A 16,456-nucleotide genomic window follows, 5' to 3' on the forward strand; every position below is an offset into this window, starting at 1 on the left:
TGGTTCTTGTCAGGAGTATAGACCCAATGATTTATTAATTCAGCAGTTGGTTATGAATTTCTACACATCTCTTCCATCGTGGCGGTATTGTAAGAGTTAGAGCAAGACCTATGTATGCCATGGTGCAATGGGGGCATCAGAGTCATGAAATTTCGACTAAATTGATCAGAGAATGTTACTGTTGTCATGTGAGTAAAGTGGTGCAAGATGTGAATTCAGCTAAGGTATGCAGTCATGTTTTGGTTCTGTGTGTAGTTATTGATTCGGTGAGCGTATGTTGGAATAGGCCTGGCAGAGAATTCCGGATGTTGGAATTGGGCTCTAAGGCTTATTTTCCTAAGTGAAAAAGGGTATTTTCAGATTGATTGAGCTAGGGTGCCCAACTCAGTTGTGGTAGCACGGGTAGGTGCACGAGGTGTTAAACAGTGATTTCAGACTACTTCAGTGTAGTTCTTAGCACGTTCGAGGACGAACGTATGCTTAAGTGGGAGAGAATGTAACGACCTGACCGGTTGTTTTGAGCTCTAGCGTGTCGTTCATCAGTTTGAGGCCATAAGCAACTTCACTTTAGGTATTGTGACTTGTGCGCACGGTCGGAATTGAATTATGGGAAGTTCGGAGTTGATTTGGAAAGAGAATTCTCATTCCGGAAGCTTTAAGTTGAAAGAGTTGACTAAGGTTGGATTTTTGAGTAAATGACCTCAGAATCGGGATTCAAAGGTTCCAGCAGGTTCGTATGATGATTTCGGACTTGGGCATATATCCGGACTGGGTTTTTGAAGACCCGGGAACGTTTTGGCGCCTATTGTGGAAGTTAGCATTTTGTAAGAATTTCATAAGTTTGGGTTGAAGTGCAGTTCAGTGTTATCAATGTCTGTTTGGGTCCAAGTATAGGAATAGCTCCGTATGGTGATTCTGGTATTGGGAGCGCGATCGGAAGTGAATTCGGAGGTCCGTAGGTCCTTTTGGAGTCATTTGGCTAAAGATAAAAATATGAAGGTTTTTTTGGGAAGTTTGACCGGAAGTGAACTTTTTGATATCGGGGTCGGATTCCAATTCCAAAAGTTGGACAGGTCCGTAATGTCGAATATGACTTGCGTGCAAAATTTGAGGTCAATCGGCCGTGATTTGACGGGTTTCGTCATCGAATGTAGAAGTTTGAAATTCTAAAGTTCCTTAAGCTTGGATTGGGAGTCGATTAATGATTTTAGCGTTGTTTGATATGATTTGAGGCCTCGAGCAAGTCCGTAATGTGTTTTGGGACTGGTTGGGGTCCCGGGGGACTCGGGTGAATTCCGGGTGGTTAACCGATTGAATTGGGGTTGGAAAGAATAGCTGAAGCAGCTGATATCTGGTATAACCGCACTTGCAAAGTTTTGGCCGCAGGTGCGGAGCCGCAGAAGCGGCCAAAAGAACGCAGATGCGGTGGTGAAGGGTGAGGCTGGGACCGCAGATGCGGTCAGGTCACTGCAGGAGCGAGACCGCACCTACGAAAGAAGGAGCGCAGAAGCGAAAATGGGCTGGGAGCCCCGGACCGCAGAAGTGGCAATTGGTCCGCACCTACGGGACCGCAGAAGCGGTCAAGAGACCGCAGGTGCAAAAGGACAAGAGGCAGTGAGCACTCTTTAAAAATTGAGTTTGGTTCATTTTCACTTCGGGTTGGACGATTTTGGAGCTTTCGGAAGAGAGATTTTCTTCATCTATGTCAAGGTAAGTTGTTTCCACTCATTAGACGTTAAATACATGGTTTTGTTTTGGATTTGAGCATGAAAATTTGGTAGAAACTTTGGGGGGAAACCTAGAAAATTGATATTCTTGAATTTTGACCACGATTTTGGACGTGAAATTGAGAGTAAATTATATATCTGAGTTCGTGAGGTTATGGGTAAACTTTATCTTAGAAAAATTTCGGAATCCGGGCACGTGGGCCTGAGGGCTATTTTGTCAACTTTTCGATCGGGGCTAGGAATTGTTATAAATTGGATTGTAATGAGTAATTGAACATATATTAATGGATTTGCATAATTATTGGCTAATTTTGGAGCATTGCGCACCAATTCGAGTCTTTGGAAGGGCGTGGAATGCCAGTTATGGAACTTCGGAGCGAGGTGAGTCTTCTTTCTAACCTTGTAAAAGGGAATTGTCCCCATAGGTGAGTTAATTGGTTATATGCTCCTATTTGCAGGGGCTACGTACGCACGAGGTGACGAGAGTCCGTGAGTAGCTACTATTATGCTTAAGTCCGGGTAGTTTAGGGCCCAAAAGCAAGCTTTCTTGTAATACTTGCAACCTTGTTGACAAACTTAAAATGCTTAAAACATATCGAACGTGTAAATGAATTTCTAAAAAAGGCTAGATATCATTTCTTGACTTTTAAAAGAGAAACTTGCCTTTTCCTGTATATTGGCTCCTTGATGAATTATTGATTTGATTGTTTGAATGTGTTTATCTATTGTGGAACGGGCCGAAAGCCTCAGTAGATTAAATAGATGCATCTATGGTTCGCGCCATTCGACCCTCTAGCAGTGCACAATTTAAATATTGTTGGATCGGGCCGTACGTTCTCGGCATGATTTGCGCATGCTTGCATTTCTTGCATTGGGATTTATAGATGTTGATATTTACTCTCCCTGACTTGAGAATAAATGTATAAATGATGAAAAGGAATTTGGGAATTTCCTATAAAAGAAAGAATTGTTTACTTGCTTCATTCTATTGAATTACAATCATGTTATAAAAATCCTCGATTTATTATATTATTGACGTATCATTATTGGACCACTAGTAAGTGTCAAAGTCGACCTCTCGTCTCTACTTCTCGAGATTAGACGGGATGCTTACTGGGTACACGTTGTTTTCATACTCATGCTACACTTGCTGTGCATTTTTGTTGCACAGGCACATGTATTCCTAGTGGCTTACTAGGAGTAGATGCATGGATGATACAGGGACTAGGTGAGCTGCATTTCTCGAGGCGACCCGCAGCCAGTATAGTCTCTTTCAGTATATTGTATTTACTTTCTGTCCAATTTGTATTTCGGACAGTTATTGTACTTTATTCGATTCCTTAGTAATTGCTCATGCACTTGTGACACCGGGTTCTGGGATGTCTATGGAAGTAGTCAGTATTTTGAAATTGTTAAAGATATCACTATTTATTCTGTGAAAATTTATTTTCTCTAATGTTTAAAGGTATAAAAGAAGTGATTTCAGAAATATTTAAAACGAGAAGTTACTAGTTATTTGTTGTTGGCTTGCCTGACAATGGTGTCCGACGCCATCACGACCCTTAATGGATTTTGGGTCATGATATGTATGTGTGTGTGTGTGTGTATGTGTGTCAATTAGAATTAAATAGATTTGGATAGGGTAAACAATTAGAGGAATATAATTGCACTATTTGGGATTGCTATTTACACAAAATAAAGTGAATTACAAAAACCATAAGATAAGATTCATTTAATTATGAATTATATGTAAGAACTCATCTTATTTTAGTACATGTGCATGGTAGAAGAAAAATATTTAAAGTAGGTTAATATTTATTTAATTATAATATATTAATCTTAACTATATCCCAAAGGTATCATTTAAATTGTTAAAGTAAACTTTAATTGTGTGGTTAAAATTGAGGTGACATTAAAATCATTGAGCAAATTACGATCCAACTATTTTATAAGTTGGTAACTCCCAAAAGTGTAACGATCCGACCGGTCATTTTGAGCTTTTGCACTTCGTTTGCCAGTTCTCAGGCATGACTAGCCCCGTGTGATGTATTATGACTTATGTAAATCGTCGGTTTTGATTTTCAAGGTAATCAGAATGAATTTGGAAGAACAGTTCTCGGTTTGAAGCTTAAAATTTGGAAGGTTTGACCAAGATTTGACTTGTTAGTAGATGACCTCGGATTGGAATTTTTATGATTTAGTTAGCTCCTTTAGGTGATATGGTACTTAGGAGCGTGGTCAGAATTTGTTTAGGAGGTTCGTGGAAGGTTTAGGCTTGAATTTGCGAAATTGAGATTTTGGCATTTTCTGGTTGATATGTGAGATTTTGATATAGGGGTCGGAATGGAATTCTGGAAGTTGGAATAGGTTCGTTGTGTCATATGTGACGTGTGTTGAAAATTTCAGGTCATTCGGACGAGGTTTGGTAGACCTTTTGATCGAAAGCGGAATTTGAAAGTTCTTGAAATTCTTAGGCTTGAATCCGATGCACATTTGGTGTTTTAATGTTGTTTTGTGCATTCCGAAGGTTGTAACAAGTTTGAATGATGTTATGGGATATGTTGGCATGTTTGGTTGAGGTTCCGAGGGCCTCGGGTGAGTTTCAGATGGTTAAATAGATCAATTTTGGACTTTGGACTTGGCAGTTTTTGCTGGTTTTTGTTGCAGACGATTTATTCTTCGCGTTCGCGGTCTGGGACTCGCGTTCGCGAAGGGTGTTCTATGAGGCGACAAATTTTGTCTTCGCGTTCGCGTTTTGTGCGTCGCGTTCGCGAAGTTGTGATATTGTGATTCTCCGCGTTTGCTAGGCTTATGTCGCGTTCGCATAGAGGAAGAAGAGTAGTTGGGTCCCCAAGGCAATTAATCTACGCGTTCGCGTAGTAGAGGTCGATTTCGCGAAGTTTTGAGTCAGTTGTGCATCGTGTTCGCGAGAGGGTTCTCGCGTTCGCGTAGAAGGAATTCTGGTCAGTGAAGCAGTGTGCTTCGCGAACACGAGGGATATGCCGCATTCGCGATGAAGAAATATCTGGGCTGACAGATTATATTTTAAAGTCGAGGGTTTAAGTCCAATATCATAAAAGCCGTTAGAGAGCTCGAGAGAAGGTGAAATTTGAGGGGATTTTCAGTGGAGCAATTGGGTAAGTATTCTTCACTCATATTTGGTTTAATTCCATAATTTAGTCTTGAATTTCATCATTTAATTTGAGGAATTAGAGTGAAAATTGGGGAAGAATGGAAGAAAAGTTTGAGAATTCTTTTGGGGATTTGAATGGGCAATTGAGGTCGGATATTGATGAGTTTGATATGGGTAGACACGTGAATGGATGAAGATTCTATTGATGTAATCTTTATCGGATTCCGAGACGTGAGCCCGAGGGCCGGGTTTGAGCAATTTCAGGGATTTTTATGTAAATTGGATATTTTTGAGTGGGCCTTGTTCCCTTAGCATATTTTAATAGTTATGTGCTGATTTTGGTTAGATTTGGTGCATCCGAAGGTCGATTCGAGAGGGCAAAGGCATCGCGGGCTAAAGTTTGAACCGGATTGAGGTGAGTAATGATTGTAAATGTTGTCCGGTGAGTAATGATTGTAAATGATTGTAATGATTGTAATGATTGTAAATGATTGTAAATGTTGTCCTGTTGTTCCCTTAGCATATTTTAATAGTTATGTACTGATTTTGGTTAGATTTGGTGCATCCGGAGGTCGATTCGAGAGGGCAAAGGCATCGCGGGCTAAAGTTTGAACCGGATTGAGGTGAGTAATGATTGTAAATGTTGTCCTGAGGGTATGAAACCCCGAATTGCACATCATAGTGCTATATTGAGGTGATACACATGCTAGATGACGAGCGTGGGGTCGTGCACCGTTGGGGATTGTGACTTAGTCCATCCCGAATGACTATTTTATCGCGTATTTAATTGAAAGCTAGTTGATATCATCATGTTTTGGGCTGAATGCCATATTTGGGCTTTGTGCCAACTATTTGGACCCTTTTGGGGGTTTTTACTGATATTTCCTCACTGTTTTGACTTTATACTTGTACTCAGTCATGCTATATTCTATTGTTTCCATAACTCAGCCTGCTTTAACACTTAAAATGATATTTTAAATGATATTTTGGGCTGAGCATCATATTTTACTGTTGCCCGAATGGCTTGTGAGATTCTGACTGAGTAAGGCCGAGAGCCTATGTTGTGAGGAAACACTGATTATGATTATGAGGTCGAGGGCCTGAGATTTGTACGCCATGAGGTGGCTTGTTGATATGAGGCCGAGAGCCTATGCGATTATGCCACGAGATGACTTGATATTGCGCTTGAGCCGTAAGGGGCCTCTCCAGGAGTCTGCATACCCAGTGAGCGCGGGTATCCATTGTGAGTGATATGATATAGCCCGAGGGGCTGTTGTTGTTTTATATTGTTCCCCGATGGGCTGATTACAAGTGATTGTGAGGTAGCCCGATGGGACTGATTCTGTTGGTATTGTGCCCGAGGGGCGGTTCCTTATATGTTTACCTTTTTCTAGTTGTCTGTCTTTTACTTGCTTAACTGTTTAAAAAGGCAAATATTAAGAAGCTTAAACTGCACTTAAGTGACTTTACATATTTTCATTGTCTCATTATTTTTACTGGCTTTTACTGCTTCTTTATAGCCTGTTGATGTGCCTTTACGTGATTTCTTATTGCTCAGTTTGCATTTATTATTATTACTCACTGAGTTGGAGTACTCACTTTGCTCCCTGCACCCTGTGTGCAAATTCAAGCGCTTCAGGTCCTGCTTGCGAGGGTTGAGAGCTTCCAGCAGATTCAGAGTTACACTAGGTGGCTGCTTAGTATTCGCAGCCTAGTACTTCTCCCTCTATCTTATTTTCTTCTGTTTTAGTTATATAATAGTTGAGTAGACTCTTTCAGACTTGTAGTATTATTATAGATGTTCATGACTGGTGACACTCCGATATCGGGCTAGGTCTATTCCGCAACTGTAGTATTCACCCTATTTGGGATTTTATTATGTTAAAGTCTTAATATTTATCATTATAATTGCTTCAAATGAATTGGAAGTGTGTCGGCTGACCTTGTCTTCACGAGAGGCGTCATCACGATCGGGTCCGGATTTAGGGCCGTGACAAAAAGTTAGAATATACTGGTTGTTAATAAACTATTATCATGTATGTATATATTAATTTGTCATTGTGTAATTTTAGGTTGGTAGAAGTTGATGTTGATGTGAGAAGTTATTATGTTGAGATAATAATAAAATATATTTTTATAATTTAAATTAAGATATTACTAAAAATTTTTTTAGCTATTGCTCTATATAGTATAACTTCACTCAGTTTCAATATATATGAGATAGTTTGACTTGGCACATAGTTTAAGAACGAAAAAGAAAACTTTTCAAACTTATAGTCCTAAAAGTTTTGTGGGGCCATGATATTTTTATGAGTGTAAGAACTTCTCATTATAGGTAAAATAAAAAATTTAAAGTTAAATTATTTCCAAATAAAGAAATGTGTCATTCTTTTGGAACAGACTAATAAGAAAAATATTTTATGTAAATTGAAAGGGAAGGAGTATTTATTTTTGGATCATATTGTATTTTTATTTGTTCGTATCACCAACTATATATGGGGTTATAATATTTAAGTTTATGTCAATAGTTATTTATATAATTTATTTATTTTATTTATAGAATTTAGCAGAATTATAATATTATTCGCACATCGTGCAGGTACTAATACTAGTAAGAAAAGAGAAGGAATGTTTTTCTTGTTCAGCTTTGAGAAAAGGGTAACGAACTATCTGGCATCTAAGCCAGAGATGAGGAGAGGATAAATGATTTTCCAATTTTTCCACTAATTAAATCAATATACATTAATGGAACATTATTCAATATCAATCTCAAAAAAATAAAATTTCATAAAAGGCAATAGCCTTTTATTTTATTTTATGTTGGGTTTTAAAATAAAAAATGTCATAACAAAAGTAACATATGTACGGTTAAATCTAGAACAATTTACCACCAAGTCCGCATAATAATGAAAATAATTAAGCTTCGTTGACTTGTAAAAATACTAGTTTGTGCAAGAAAAGGGAGTACCAAGTCTTGACAAAAAAAAAGAGGATTACCACGTTGATAAGTCCAATCTGATATATCCAAAATTTTATCTTTTTCTTTTTGTTTAAACAAAAATATCTAAAGATTTTAGGAGTATTACAAATGAGATTTTTTTGAAACCATTGCACACTACCCATAATTGTAAAAACGAAATATGTCCGAATTTAATTATGCTCGTAGGCTTTAAATGCATCCAAACGATGGGGATCTGGAAAAGCATATTCTTAAAACAAAAATCTGTTATGACTAGCTATTAAGGGTCGTTTGGTTGGAAACAGGTTAACTTATGATTACTTATTTTGGGATTAGTTATCTCATCCTTCCACGAAAATAAAAAAAATACTATAATTTCGAGATAATTAATCCCAAAATTAATTATACTATAATTTTATCCCAACCAAGCAAAGAATAAACTCAACTCAAATTTAATTCTAGGATTAATTATCTCGTATTTCTCGTACCCAACGAGCTTTGGGCCTTATTTGTTTGCACTTAATAAAGGTCTGAATCTTAATCATTCAGATCTCAGTTATTAAGTGCATTTGTTTTTAAAGTCTGAATCTTAATTATTCAGATCTTAATCATTAAGTGTGTTTTTTTTTCACTTCACAACCCCTTAATAGGTCTGAACATGTCTGTATGATTAAGATCTATAACAGAGACTTAATTTCATTAAGATGCCATCACATATTCATTATTAACTGCTGTCACCGCCTACCATTATCAACTACCACCATGCGGCCACCAGCACCATACTCAACCATCACCACCTCCTCCACCACCACCACCTTCATCATGCCACCATCATCCTCAATCATAGCCGCCACTATTATTGACCATCACCATCCACTATCCCCACCACTTCGACCACCATTATTCTACCCACAATCAACACTAATCCACCTCAACTACCACAACTGGCCACCCCATCACCATCAACAAATACAGCCGGCACTGCCCATCATTATAACCTACCACCACCCATCCACCACCTTTCTTAGTCACAACTACTACCACCATCCCGCTATTATTAACTATCACCATCACAATCCTCAATCATAATCGCCACCACTACCAATCACTACTAGCTACTAGCATAAACCACCATCATCAACCAAAACTACCACCAGCCACCGCCTCTAGTCGGCATTCACCCGTTAGCCATCATCGCCAACAACTATCATATTTTTAAAAACTATATATTTTATTGATAGAATATTAGATTAATTAGTATTTCATTTAAATTTTATATTTATTAATTTTCAAATAAAGATAAATTTTATACATTCTGATGTTAAAAATCAAACAGTCTTAATTATTTAGTATTCAGATCTTAAAACACATCTTGATATATTTAGATGTGCATTCAGATTCAGATGTAATACACATCTTGATATTCAGATACGTATTCGGATTCAAACGTCTTAATCTTAAAAAAACAAATGAGGTTAGTGTCATTAGTAAATAAGATTCGTAAATGAGGGGTAGAATAGCCCGGTTGGCCAAGCTGCAAAAATCAGGTTATTTTGAGAAGTGTTTTTTTCAAAAGTGTTTTTTTCAAAAGTACTTTTGGTGAGAAGCAGTTTGTGTTTGGCTAATTAGTTTGAAAAGCACTTCTGAGCAGCAATTAGTGTTTGGCCAAGCTTTAAAAAATTGCTTCTAAGTGTATTTTTCTCAAAAGTGCTTCTCAAAAAAGTATTTTTGAAGAGAAACTATTTTTTTCTGCTTCTCCAAAACTATTTTTCCTCAAAAGTAATTTTTTTCCTTTCAAAAACTTGGCCAAACAACTTAATTTTTAACCAAAAGTGCTCTTGGCAAAAAAAAACTTGGCCAAAGAGACTAGAAGTAGCCAAATGCCTCATTATTTTGCCATGTGATTGCTTCAGCTTTTCTCTAACTTGCTTCTAATTTCGTGCCCCGAACAAATGCCATCGGGGCGTAATCGGGACGTCAAGTGTTTGAATGACCACTGCTCTTCATCTTTTTGGCATGTCACAACATATACGATGGAATTAAGAGATTTAATTATGCAAAAAATAAATTGCAAGCTGAAAACTTTTTTCTTTCCCAAGCTTTAATTATGACCAGAGAGTAATATAGAGTATTGCACAAATCACGTATTCGAAATAAGTATCTTTTATGTCCACGTGTGTTGTACATATAAACTTTGCGTGATAATAATTTGAGTATAAATATCAATGTGAACAGTCATATTAATGAGGGTGTATATAGGTCAGGTTAGTTCGAATTTTTCAATTACCAAACTAAACCAATTGTTTTGGTAAAAATTGCATGGGGTATCCTATTTGGTCGCCCCCATTTAACATATATCTATTTTTTTAAAAAAGTTTTAACTTGTACCCACTTTTTAAACAATTTCAGCCCCCTTTCTCCTCCTTCGTTTTCTTCTTCTTCTTTCTTCTGCTGCTGTTGGTGCTGCTATGAAACTTCAGTTCATGAGATGATTGCCATAAGTATGTTTATCAGATTATTTAAAAATAAATTATAAATAATTACGTAAGTTAGTAGACAATAATTTGTGAATATTTCCACATAATTCTGTTCTTTTCACGTTTATTGTTTTCAAAATTTATGATTTAAATACTGTTGGCAATCTGATTATTTTATAGTAGTAATACACTATGAAAGAATAAGGTGATTATTTATCTAGTATGTTAGAAAGCTTTTTCAAAAACTTCAGCTTATATAGTGTTGAAGTTTTTACAAATGAACTAAATAACTTCAGCATCTTCTGCTGAAATTTTTGAAAAAGCTTGATGACAAAACTAATGAAACCAGGACAAAAAACTTCAGCTTATATAGTGCTGAAGTTTTTACAAATGAACTAAATAACTACAGCATCATCTGCTGAAGTTTTTGAAAAAGCTTATCCAGGAGAAAAAAAATTCAGCTTATTTAGTACTGAAATTTTTACAAATGAATTAAATAACTTCAGCATCATCTGCTGAAGTTTTTGAAAAAGCTTATCCAGGAGACAAAAAACTTCAGCTTATTTAGTGCTGAAATTTTTACAAAGGAACTAAATAACTTTAGTGTCACGACCCAAACTGGAGGGCCGTGACTAGCACCCGACCATACTTGCCGAGCACCAACGTACATTTCATCTAACCTTCATTATTATTTTTTTAGGGCTGACGAGATCAATATAAATGGTAGACCTGGATCATGGACAACCAACAATAAAATATGACGGCATGAACATACATAGCAAGGGATGACCAGACAATCAAGAAACTACATATAAGGTATGAGCTACCACGCTACCATGAAAGACTATATACCAAAAACCAGCCGACAAGGCATACCAAACTATACATGAGTCGACACCTGTCTATGAGCCTCTAAAGGAACATAAGTGCTGCAACATAGCCGGAACAGGGCCCCGACATACCCATAATGTCTATAGCAAAAATGCATACCAATACCAAGGCAAGTCCGGAGAAGGGATCTCGCCAATCACCGCTAAACTGGACAGCCTACTGTGGTGGGGGAGCTGCACCTGCCTGTCTATCAGGACCTGCAGCACGACATGCAGCGTCCACAAATAAAAGGACGTCAGTACGAATAAAGTACTGAGTATGTAAGGCAGGGAACCATAAATACAATCAGTAATGTAAGCAAGGATAGAGAATATACAACCTGTAACATCTTAGTACCTCTGAGGGCTACTGATATGAAATGCATGATACATATGTATAAATACATAAACCTTTAAAACATTCGCCTCTATGGGCATCATCATCATCATATCGTACCCGGCCATAATAGGCTCGGTAAAAAACGTACCCGGCCATCCTAAGGCTCGCTAGAATCGTACCTGGCCACGTGGAACTCAGTAAAACCCAACTGATCAGTGGTTGCACAATATGTGCCGTACCCGGCCAACTATAGCATGGCTCGGTAGAGTAAAATAGATACATATATATAATGCATGCTCGACTCATGGAATCACATTCTAAACCTTTCGGAGTGACGTAAGGTCGGTATCCTCTGTACACGTTATTAGGACTAACTCTTCACTATGAACCTTATAAGAATCAGGAAGTACCAACAACATTGATAACATAAGAATAAGAGAAGCAACATTAACATCAATCGTTCCATAAGAGGGAAAACAATGTAAGTACTGCTAGCTTCTAAGAGTAGAGTATCTTGGAAGCTCGTTCATTACATTATGTACAATCGGAGTCGTGCAAAAGAAGGAAAGGGATAGCCTCACATACCTTGTATATACTGCCCCAATCTCAAGCTATGCAATTGTCAAAACTCCTTAGTCTACAATAAGAGAAACGATATTATCGTTATCATTTAAGCGTCATAACTATTATGTATCGACCACAACCTATTTTACGATGAAACAGACAGCACCTCCCCTATATATATGACTTCACACCATTCAAAGCAGTCACCAAACATCCCAAACAACATCAATAATAAACATATTGAGCCTCCCAAAATAGTCCACGCATAGCCTAATCACTCCATACATACGACGACCACCGCAGTCGTGTCAAACGACCCGAAAATGTTACGAATAACTATCATCCCACAACCCTACATATATATGGTGTTTCTCCACACCCTTCCTCCTCCAAAACTCCACAAAATAGTAGTAAAATACTCAGCCCAACAGCAACGCAAAACAGTCCACAAAACAATAACATTACTACCAAGTCTTTCGATATATATTTCACAAGTTCTAGCTTCAATGGCTTAGCCGCAACTTGGATAATCTTAAATACATATAGAGTAAGAGGTTCCTTACCTTTATACAGAAAGAAAAACTCCAATTTGACCTTAAATTTCCATGAAATATCCCTCCAATGCTGCCACAACAACAAAAAGGTGAAACTAGCGATCAATTAGTGTTTTTCGGCACTAGAATCACTTTAGAAGGCTTGAAAGCACCTAGGATTGATATTAAGAACATGAGGGAGTATTTACAGAACATAAACCCTTTAAAACAACCTCCCACACGAGATGGAGCGACACAAAAATAAGCAACAACAAGAAGAACAAGAGACTTACTAGCGCCACGGAATTCCCGACACTTGATTTGTGTTGTTTGCCCTTTTTTGGGTCTTGAATCTTGAGAGAACCTTGAGAGGATGTTCCTAGGGTTCTAAGGTCTGAAAATAGTGAGAAGAAATGACTTAAAACGGGTTGGAGGCATCCTATATAGGTCCAAATATCTTAAACCGCCTTAGTGGGCCCCATAGAGAGGTATTTGGCGCAGTCTCGCAAAAATGCGAATATCTCTCTACTCCGAGATCGTAACGATGAACGGTTTACTGTGTTGGAAACTAGACTCATAGATCTTTAATTTGGTTGGTAGATCACCCCGTAATTCCTTGTAAATTAGGAGAAAAGATTAGAAATATTTGACCTAATGTTTAAGTAAAATTATGAACCTAAGTTGCGACAACTTTTGTCGACTTTTGTTTCATAACTCGTTTGAATTCAAGACTTATGATACGGATATTATATGATTAAAATAAATTAATACATGACCTCTTGAGTGTATTAAGCACCGCTAGATTTACCTGAAAATACGAGTTACAACATCCTTGATTCATTTAACTTCTAATACTTGTTAATCACCCTTATACACTCTTGTATCACTTAAGACCAATATGATTGACTTCTTATCATCTCAAAGATAATTCCTTCTTGGATTTATGTTAACTAATATATGACATGAACTAACACATGTGGATATGGATTGTAACATTTAGCATCTTCTGCTGAAGTTTTTGAAAAAGCTCTATCACAAAACTAATGAATCCAGGACAAAAAGAACTTCAACTATTTTAGTGCTGAAATTTTTATAAATGAACTAAATAATTTCAGCATCTTATCTAGGACAAAAAAACTTCATCGTATTGCCTTTGCTACTTTAGGCCCGTCTACTAGAATGCTGAAGTTTTGCGTGATTGCCTTTGCTACTTCAACCCCGTATGCTGAAGTTACGCGAAAAAATGGGTACGCTTGCAATTTTTTTTGCAAAGCGGACACAAGTTAAAACATGACCCAAAAAGCGGGTATAGTTGCAAATCCCCCATTGTGTTGGGTTATTAAATCTGAAGACCAAACCAAACCAATAAAAGTCGGATTTTTAAATCTCGATTTTCTCATGTTTTTCGGATTTTCGGGTTATTTCGTTTTTATTTTTGTTTTTTTTCATAAAGTCTTCATAGCACAAAACATAGAATTTGTGCCCCAAATATTTCTTTGATCCTAGTAAGACATAACTATATAAGATATTTTTCAAGAAAATAACATAAAATATGAGATCAGTTATGACATTGTACTAAATATTCAACAATTAATATAATAAACATAAAACAAATATAATTAATAAGTCATAATAAAAATATATTCTAAAATTATTAAGTTGCTAAAATAAGTACGACTAACAAGCACAAGCACTATTTTTACATGACTAAACACTATAATTTTTTTTGTATTTTATCTAAACCATGAAAAAACTAAAAAAAAAAAATATCCAACATTATTGTCATTCTACTATAATTTAATTGAACGCCTTTTATTAGCATTAATATTGATTTGGTTTTGATTTTGAAATTTATTTGAGTTACTAAAATTTATGGACTATAAAACTTATTGTAGAATTCAAAATTATAAGTTCAAGCTTGAAATAATACGTTAAAAGATAAAATTATGAAAAAGTTTGAGAAATATTTATAAACTACACTACAATAAATATTTTATGTATTAAATATATTTAAAACTTCTATACATATAATGTCGGGTTGGTTTGGTTTCAGTTTGACTTTTTTTAGTTAAAACCAAACTAAACCAATTATGGTCGGGTTTTTTTATTTTATTCCAACACCAAATCATAGTCGGATTTTTTTCTCGGTTTTATTCGGATTATCAGTTTGGACGATTTGTCGGTTTTCTTTGTACACCCATAAGTTAAATTTTGGTTTCAGATTTCTTGATTAAGGCCCCGTTTACCCATTAAAAAAACTTTTTAAAAAAAATATGTTTGTCCATTAAATTTTACAAGTTTCTAAACTTTTCCAAAAATTTCAGGATTTTTTTCTGACTCACAAAACTACAACATTTTTTAAAGTGAAATGCATGTCCAAACATAATTTCAAATTTCAAATATCATTTTTCAATTTAACTCCAAATACTACTTTTTTCAAAAGTTACAATTTTCATTTCCAAACGCCTACGAAGTATTCAAAGAAAACTTTTAATAAGTGAGGTTATAATGTCTTTTAAATAGATTATGTTCTTATTTGGTGTAGGTATGTATGTAAAATATAATTAACCATGTTTTGATATGGATATCACGTGAAATCAAGATATACTATAATATCTTCTCATAATTGCTGTGTAGTTAATATTAAAATAATCTTTTTAACTGTCAATAAATAAAATTAAACATGCTTTGCTGATGGCGTGATAGTCAATTACTATCCTTGTCCATGTTAACTGTTTAGTTACCTTCTACATTGATTAAATGCTTATTCATTTTATTATTAATACTTCATCCGGTCAAAAATAAGTAATTTTTTCGTTGTTTTCACACATATTAAGAAATTAATTAGCAATAAAATTTACTATATTAACCTTTACTATCTCCACAGAAACACTCCCAACACACACTCCAACATTAATTACTTCAAGGACAATATAGGAAAAAATAATTAATTCATTATTGAAATCTGGAAAAATCACTTATTTTGGACCGGAAGGAGTAATAATATGTATGATTTTCACGAAATTGATGAATTTAATACATCGAACTATTCAATTTCAATTTTTGAGATGTTATTTTCTACATCAAACTATTTTTAACACTTTACTAAAATATTTGGAATTGTTATCAAAGTATCACAACAGTCAAAATAATATTCCAAAGGTACCTTCAGGGATATCCAATGAAAAAAGCTAGTAATACTATAAACTTCGTAATTCATATCACATTCGGTTGGATAGAGAGAGCACTCACTCCATCTGTCAATTATTTTGCATTATACTTTCGAAGTTCAATTTCCCTTAAATTAAAGTTTGATCATTACTCTTTGAAATATTTTTAAAATTTAGGAATTGACAAAAAAGTTCAGCTTCTATTATTTTTCAGGCAACTTCTAAATCTTCAAATAAGATTTTAAATTATGATTTTATATAGGGTGGACATAAAATACGAAAAACCGAAAAAAATCGGATCGGACCGAATTAATTCAGTATTTCGATATAATTTTTTAAAATCGGTTCTCATACGATTCTCGGTATTAAACTTTCCATATTTTGGTATACTGAATTATTTAAGTAAGCCATCTTGCTGGCCAACCCAAGTTATCAATTCTCTGCCCAAATCAAACTTGTTACCATTTTGTAGTTACTTTCGTGTAATTTTTGTTTTTGTGGAATTCTTCGTACTTGCAATTTGCAAAGGACCTAATCTTGGATCACTACCCAGCAATTTGACCAAGACATAGTAAAAAATATGTATCGTGTTTAGGCCTTCTATGTAACGTTTTAATTTCCCTTTATCAAAATTATTAGCTAGAAAATAGAAATCCAAAATTAACAGTTTTGCCAGAATTATTA

This window comes from Nicotiana tabacum, chromosome 7 (assembly GCF_000715075.1).
Source record: "Nicotiana tabacum cultivar K326 chromosome 7, ASM71507v2, whole genome shotgun sequence".
In the NCBI taxonomy this organism is placed as follows: Eukaryota; Viridiplantae; Streptophyta; class Magnoliopsida; order Solanales; family Solanaceae; genus Nicotiana; species Nicotiana tabacum.